The sequence below is a fragment of the Panthera tigris genome, chromosome B4 (genome assembly GCF_018350195.1).
Source record: "Panthera tigris isolate Pti1 chromosome B4, P.tigris_Pti1_mat1.1, whole genome shotgun sequence".
NCBI classification, from domain to species: Eukaryota; Metazoa; Chordata; class Mammalia; order Carnivora; family Felidae; genus Panthera; species Panthera tigris.
In genome coordinates, this window is record NC_056666.1 from 63007257 (window position 1) to 63015318 (window position 8062).

Sequence of the window (8062 nt, forward strand, 5' to 3'; positions counted from 1 at the left end):
CCACCCACATTATCAAAGATAATCTTTACTTAAGTCAACTGATTGTAGAGGTTAACCACATCTACAAAATATCTTCACGGCAACACAAACTTAGATTAGTGTTTGATTAAATAACTGGGTACCACAGCCTAGCCAAGTTGACACATAAAACTAACCATCACACCAGAGAAAGGAAGGATGGATAATATAAAAAAAAAAAAAAAAAAAAAAAAAAAAAAAAGATTAAGAAAATATTAGCAGGATTTGATTACTGGCTGGGGTATGGGAGTAAAAGAAGTCCAAAATTTTAGGCTTGGAGTCAATAGTTACCAACTATACATCTCACCTCTGTCCTATCCTTAACAATGGCACACACATTTCCAACGACTAGCTGGGGTTAGGGATGCAATGTGTGGCAAGGTAACAAAGGTCTACATGGGGATGGTCAATGGCCTTGGTCCTGTATGTGCAATGCTTTAGGTAAAATTAAGTCCCAATAGAAGTATTAACCTGGTTGTTATAGAAAAAGAGTCTGTTACTGAAGAACTGAATAATCAGACAGAAGAAAAAAAAGCAAGAAATGATGTGAAAAGATTTTCTGAAACATGAAAAAAATTGTCACGTTCCCCTGGGCATCACCATGCCGACTGGTCAATGCACTTGCTTTAATCCATTGAAATTTAAACAATTGGTGTAACCTTGAGCACAGGTCTACAAGCTTTCTACATTTGACAGAAGATTTATTTATCTGGGTTGGTGTTTTCCTGAGTTTCATTTCTATTTTTAGGTTTGGGTTTCTTTCTAAGTGACACATGGGTACTACTTGTAAATTACAAGCTTGGCGTTTTGGCAACTGTAATAACGAAGACCTGAAGTATGAAGATTAAAAATCCTGCCTGGCCAGGTTTTCAATTGAGTCTGGATGCACTTCACTTACTCTATTAGACCGGTAACTTGTTGCCAACAGAAACTTAAAGAAGCTCTTTCTGCAATTAATATGTTAACTATCGTTAATGGTTTTGTTTTCTCCAGAGGAGCTAACAGCACAGGCATTAGTCTTTAGTCTTGATAAACTGGTTCCGAGAAATGAGAAGCACATGAGTTCAGGAAAGAGAACACGACTAGGCAATGAATCGAGCTGCAAAATGCTTTGCCCTCCAAGGTGAATTAAAACCTTGAACTTAGAAGCCAATATGACAGACTTTATTTAATGTGTCAGAAATGATTGGTGACACAAGCTTCATGGCCTCTAGTCTAAACCTTACTAAACCAGCAAGCATCTGGCTTTCTACAGCCCCAAGGGCACCAAGCCCCCAGTACACCCACTACGTCCCAGGTCTCCAGACCAGCGCGCTTTATCCGCTCTGGAGAAACTGTTTTCAACACCTCACTTGATTCCTCAACCTTTCCTCAGGGTGTTTAAATTGCACCTGTAGATGGTGGCTAAACTAGGGGTGAAGGAGGGAGGGAATTAATGTTTGATATTAGCCCCCATTACGGAAGGCCCCAGGCACCTTTCATCTACATCATTCCTTTCATCTGCTTTATCTCTTTACTTATCCCCGTGAGCTAAGCATTATTATTATCATACCCATCTTATCACCGAGCAAAATAAACTTAAGAGAAATGAAGTTAAAGTCTCACAGCTAGTAAGTGAAGGAAATGAGATTGTACTCTGCTCCTTTTGAATCCAAATATTGATCCTTTAATCAAGCTGCATTACAAACCTTCATTTTGTCTAGTTTACCAGGGCAATTTCCTGCGAAAGGAACGCCTCTTCTTGGTTTACCTATCACTAAGTGTGGAGTCTTCCTACAGCTTACCTACACAGTGGACATTTCCCCAAACATTTGTTCACTTACTACAAACAAGGAAGAATCAACTTGGGCCTCCGGGCTGTTTTTACCGATTTCTGTTTGAATTTTCTTGGTGTGGTGGAAAAGGAGTGGGTCATTTGGCAAGTGGAGCTCTGCAGCTGGGGGATGCAGGAGCCACAACATCCCCGTCACCTTCTGTAGGAGACAGAGTCACTGGCTCACAAGGTCCTAACACTGAGATCGTACAATGAGCTGCCAGATCCCTTCCAACACCACCAAGACTGCATCACGCAGCAATGTTGTGGTATCATTTTCAAGGAGATTTCATATCCATTATCTCATCCCAACTTCAAACACCATTCTCAGAAAATTAAGTTGCAGAAGATTTTTATTCTACCCTCCGCCCTATGTGCTGGAACAAGAAGAGGAATAACATAAGCCTGTCCTGGTTAATTGCAGTTAATAAATGCATGAGTTCAGTCTGATTGTCCACAGGAACCAAGTTGTTTCTCAGTCTCATTTTGACTTGTGAGGACATGAGCTGAATTATGTGAAATGACAGTTGATCCATGAAAGATTCCCAAGTGATGAATTCAGGGCACGTGAAAGTGCCTTTCAGAGCAGATTAAAAAATAATAATAATTTATTTATTTACGTAATCCCTACACCCAACATGGGGCTTGAACTCAAAACCCTGAGATCAAGAGTCACAGGCTCTTCTGACTGAGCCAGCTGAACTTTAGATTTGTGCTTTCTTGCTTCCATTTTCCCTCCCTACTCCTGCTCCTAGTGGCTCAGGGCCGAGGAATGTGGCCAGAACATCTGTGGATTATCTCACCTTCTACATCAATCTCAAGGTCCATGAGATCTATATAGGTCTCATGTATGTAAAGGTCTATATATGTAAAGATCCAACTAGAGCTTTTCTTAAAACTTTGGATGTAGACTACCCAAGATCTGCCATTTATTAACTCTGAAATCTTGCAAATCACTTAACATCTCATAGTGTCAGTTTCTTCATTTCTAAATGGAGATAACAAAACCTACCTTACAACTCTTATGAAGATTAAATGAGGTAATATCTATGAAATTAAGACGCTTTTTAAAGGTAAGTCCTATCCTTAAATTAATTATTATTAATTCTTACTGAGTGATACTCTGGGGCAAGAATAAACTTTACTAGGTTATTCCAATCATGCCACTTAGGCAATCACCTATGGAATAGAGTTGGTACATTGGGACAGAACATTTTTTATCAATATAGTACCTAAGAAAGATGGAAATACTTTCCAAGGAGCTAAACTATAAAATCAACGTGCAATGGAATGAATGTAAAGATATGCTGTCTCCTTTGAAGATCCTGACTCACAGTTTAAAGAAAATGAAAAATATTAATGCAAGTGAAGCATTCTTATGTCAATCTGAAGGAGTCAGTGAAGAGGGAAGGTTGTGGATCAGCAATAAAAGTAGAGTGAAACTGGAGGTAGATGTTGCCCCCCTTAGCCCTGGAGGAGAGTGTGTCCTCTTCAGTCTCTTGTATCTTATTCCCTTACTCAATTGAAATTATCCCCATCTGTAGTCACATATGTGGCAGTAACTCCCATCTTTAAATCTGCCCTTCTCGACCTCACATTCCCTTCAGAGTTTCTGTCCCATTGTTCTACTCCCCACAGTAAATACAGATTTTGAAAGCATTGTCTACCCATGCTGACTCCATTGCCCACCTCCCATTCACTTTTCATCCCATCCAGTCTAGCTTATGCCCTCAAGGCTCCATTGGGGAAACTCTCTATGAGGTCCATCAAAAGTCCTTCTGTTTGCCAATACACATTTCCATCCTCATCCTACTGGACTTCTCAGCCACTCTTACATGTGACCAGTGGCTCCTTCTGACATTCTCTTTTTGGAATCTGTGGCACTACGCTCTTGGTGTTTCTGCCACTGCCTGGTGGTAGCTTTTCAGTCTCCACTGTTAACACATTGGCTTGTACCAAACAATTAAGTGTAAGGAGTTCCTCTGATCTCAGTCCCTAGGCCCCCTTCTTAGGTAGTCTCATCCTATTGTTTTTCAAGTGGTTCACAGATTTATATACCACCAGCTCCCATCTTTCATGTATCATGGGAGACTCACATATCTGACTGGTACTTGGTATCTCCACTTGGAAGTGCTACAGGCATCTTCTACCTAACATGTTAAAACCAAAACCACTCTTTGATCTTCCTTGCCCTTCTCCTTGCAACATCCTTCTTCATTATTTCTCAATTCAGTTAATGGCAATACCAACTGCCTGAAGCTCAGGCCAGTAACCTGAAAGTCATTCTTGATGGCTCCCTCTCCAGCACCTACTGTGCCCACACCAGGCCTGGTGCCCTCAGTTCCACCTCCCATGTGTAGCTCAAATCCAGACCTCTCTACCACCACCTACTCCAAGCTGCCATCTCCTCTCCTCTGAACTACTGCAAATCACCTCCTAACTGGTCTCGCTTTTCTCTCTTGTCCTTCTTCAATTAATTCTTTTTTTCTTTGAAGGTAATTTGGAACATTAATTAAAGCTTTTCAGTGGCTTTCTGCTGTGGAAAGGTTTTCTGTCCTATAGTGGCAGTTAGGATAGAATCTGGAACCCTTACATAGGCCTGTTGTCTATGTCTCTGGGTTCTTTTCAAGCCACTCTCTTCCCTCTCTTATTACACTTCAGCTATACTTTGCCTTCCTTTCTAGTCAAGCTCTTTCTGGCTATAGGGTCTTTGCATCTACTATTTCCCTCGCATGGAATTCTCTTTCCTTCCCTTGCCTTGCCTTTCATTCCTCTCCCCATACATTTGTTGTCTGACAAACTTCTACTCAACCTGCGAGTCTTGATACTTTCTCCTCAGGCCTTTTTCAACCTTCTGATGTAAAGTAGGTTTCTTGGGGCATCTGGCTCGCCCAATTGGTAGAGCATGCGACTCTTGATCTCAGGGTTGTGAGTTTGAGCCCCACATTGGGTGTAGAGATTACTTAAAAATAAAATCTCTGCTGACTCACAGCTGTTCACTCTGGCCGAGGAACAAGTCAGGAAGCCAGGCCGCAGCCATGGCTTTTAAAGACACCAGGAAGACACCTGTGGAACCAAAGGTGGAGATTCACTGAATTAGAATTACTCTAACCAGTCACAACATAAAATCTTTGGAGAAGGTATGTGTTGGAGAAGGAGACTTTATCAGAGGCACAAAAGAAAAGAATCTCAGAGTGAAAGGACCAGTTTGGATGCCTACCGAGATTCTGAGAATCACTACAAGCAAAACTCCTTGTGGTGAAGGTTCTAAGACTTGGGATCGTTTTTAGATGAGGATCCACAAGCGACTCATTGATTTGCACGGTCCTTCTGAGATTGTCAAACAGATTACTTCCATCAGTATTGAGTCAGGAGTCGAGGTTGAAGTCACCATTGCAGATACTTAAATCAACCTTTTTAATAAATTATCAGTTAAAAAAATTAAAATAAAATCTTAAAAAAGTAGTATAGGTCTCTCATAATTTCTTCCCATAACTTTCCTTTATAATACTATAATTTGTAGTTATACATTTACTAGAGTATTTATTTGTTGTTGAATATATGTTCCCCCATAGACTGAAAGCTCCATGGGAGCAGAAATTACATGTCTTTTGTGTACCACTACTCATCCTTACAATGCACCTGAGAATAATAGGCCCTTAATAAATATTTGTTGAATGATGAATAAATTAATATCTTCCTGATAGGCATATTACACTGTGAAAACAGACATCAGAGCTTGACACCAGTAAATATTTATGTCATATAGCTTGTGTAGGTCCACCTTGCTAGGATTCTAGACTCGTCAACTAGTCTTTTTCTTTTCTTTCTTTTTTTTTTCAATGTTTTTTCAATTTTTTTTTTTTTTTTTTTTAGAAAGAGAGAGAGAGAGTGCATGCATGAGTGAGGGGCAGAGGGAGAGAGAGAATCTTAAGCAGGCTCCGTGCCCAGCACATAGCCCAATGCAGGGCTCGGTCTCACAACCATGAGATCATGACCTGATCCAAAACCAAGAGGTGGATGCTCAACTGACTGAGACAGCCAGTCACTCTATGTCAACTAGTCTTTAAAAAAAAAATTTTTTTTTTAACGTTTATTTATTTTTGGGACAGAGAGAGACAGAGCATGAACAGGGGAGGGGCAGAGAGAGAGGGAGACACAGAATCCGAAACAGGCTCCAGGCTCTGAGCCATCAGCCCAGAGCCTGACGCGGGGCTCGAACTCACAGACTGCGAGATCGTGACCTGAGCTGAAGTCAGACGCTTAACCGACTGAGCCACCCAGGTGCCCCTCAACTAGTCTTTTGATAGTCCTCTCATTTCTAATGGAAATCTCTTCAGGTCCCCGGGGGCATAACAAAGTCCAGCTGAGCTTCAACACCAAAATTCCTGATTGAGTGGCCCCTATATAGAGATACATGCCTCAGCCCCCCAAAGTGTCACCAAGTATTTTTCAGAGTCCACTTCTCTTTTCCACCCAGCCCCACTGCTCCTCTGGGAGGATGTCCTCCTCCTTGGGGGCTCTCAGGGGGTTCCCACAAGGTAAAGCCCTCAAGGTTCCCTTAATGCTCTGTCTCTTTTATCTTCACTATGCTGCATGAATCTCCTAGGACTCCTTTCCTTCCAAGTCATAGAACCAACTCCAACTTGTCCGAACACAAAGCGGGCATGATTAGTGTCGTGACCCTGGAAGAGCTGGGGCTGAGCGCTGGGAAAAGCTAGAAGCAAGAACCTCTAAGCTATCTGGCCTTGGCTCTCTGTCCCTCGTCTCAGCTCTTTTCTTCCTCTTGGCTTCATTTTCACCTCCTGCAGATAAGTTTTCTCCATGTATTTGGGGACATAGCTGCAGCAGGTCTGGGGTTTCATGCACAAACCCCACATCCCAGAGAGTAAGGGCTTTCCCTCTATTAGCTCTACGTAGAAAAATCTGAGGGAGGATATTACTTGCCCTGCTTGAGTGACATCTCAGTGCTGTGCAGCTGGGGGTATGGAGCCACAGGTGTAAAGGGCTGGGCAATAACACTCTCCCACGGGAGGAAATGAGCAAGGAATACTACCAGAAGAGGGGGAAAAAGTGTATGAGGTGACATTAGAATGTCTATTACACTATGTTTTATGTGTACAGCAGTGAGGCTTCCTGTTATGGGTTGAATGGCTATGGGTTGAATTGAAAAAGACATGTTGAGGGAGTGCCTGGCTGCCTCAGTCAGTAGAGCATGTGACTCTTGATCTCAGGGTTGTTGAGTTCAAAACCCACATTGGGCACGGAGTGTATTAAAAAAAAAAAAAAAAAAAAAAAAAAAAAAAGATACGTTGAGGTCCTAATCCCCCAGTACCTCAAAATGCATTTTTTAAAGTAGGCTTTACACCCAGCACACAGCCCAACACAGGGTGTGAACTCATGACCCTGGAGCTGAGATCAAGAGTCCAATGCTGGGGCACCTGGGTGGCTCCGTCAGTTAAGTGTCCGACTCTTGCTTACAGCTCAGGTCGTGATCTGACAGCTTCATGGGTTTGAGCCCTGCATCAGGCTCTGTACTGACAGTGCAGAGTCTACTTGGGATTCTCTCTCTCCCTCTCTCTCTGCCCCTGCCCAACTTGTGCTCTGTTTCTCTCAAAATAAATAAATAAATAAACAAATGAAAAAGAGTCTCTAAAAAAGAGAGAGAGAGAGTCCAATGCTTAAGTGACTGAGTCACCCAGACACCCATTAAAACGTGATCTTATTTGGAAATAAGGGCATTGCAGATATAATTAGTTAAGATGGGGTCACACTGGAGTAGTGTGAGCCAGTAATCTAATATAACTGGTGTCCTTATAAGAAAATATTAGTCATGATACTTGTTAAACAATAATAGGAAGGGAGATTTCATTCCGGGGTATTATGGCAGTAGGTGTAGAGACCACTGCAATGGGGTTTTGGCAGGAGAGAGATTAATCTTGACCCGGAACACAAGGCAAAGTGGGAATTTATAGCCAGGGAGCAGGGTGGGGGTCAGTGGATGGACAATTACTAGGAAAAAACATCAGAGGTAAGGAGGGAATTTTTTGCTAGGCTAACCTAACAGGATTCTTGCTGCAGGCGGCCCAGTGGAGGCAGACATCACCTGGGGGGGGGGGTGACGGAGGATGACAGACCCAATCAGATGTTGAGGGTGAAAATTCTGGCTAAAATGGGGTGACCCAAAGAAGGACATGGAACTAGGAAGTTGAGGCCCTGTTGAGAAGAAAG

The 8062-nt window shown here is 42.3% G+C and overlaps 1 pseudogene; it reads left to right on the forward strand.

The window, feature by feature from the left end:
• Positions 1-4869: 4869 nt before the first annotated feature.
• Positions 4870-5238, forward strand: LOC107179056 (annotated as a pseudogene).
• Positions 5239-8062: the final 2824 nt, after the last annotated feature.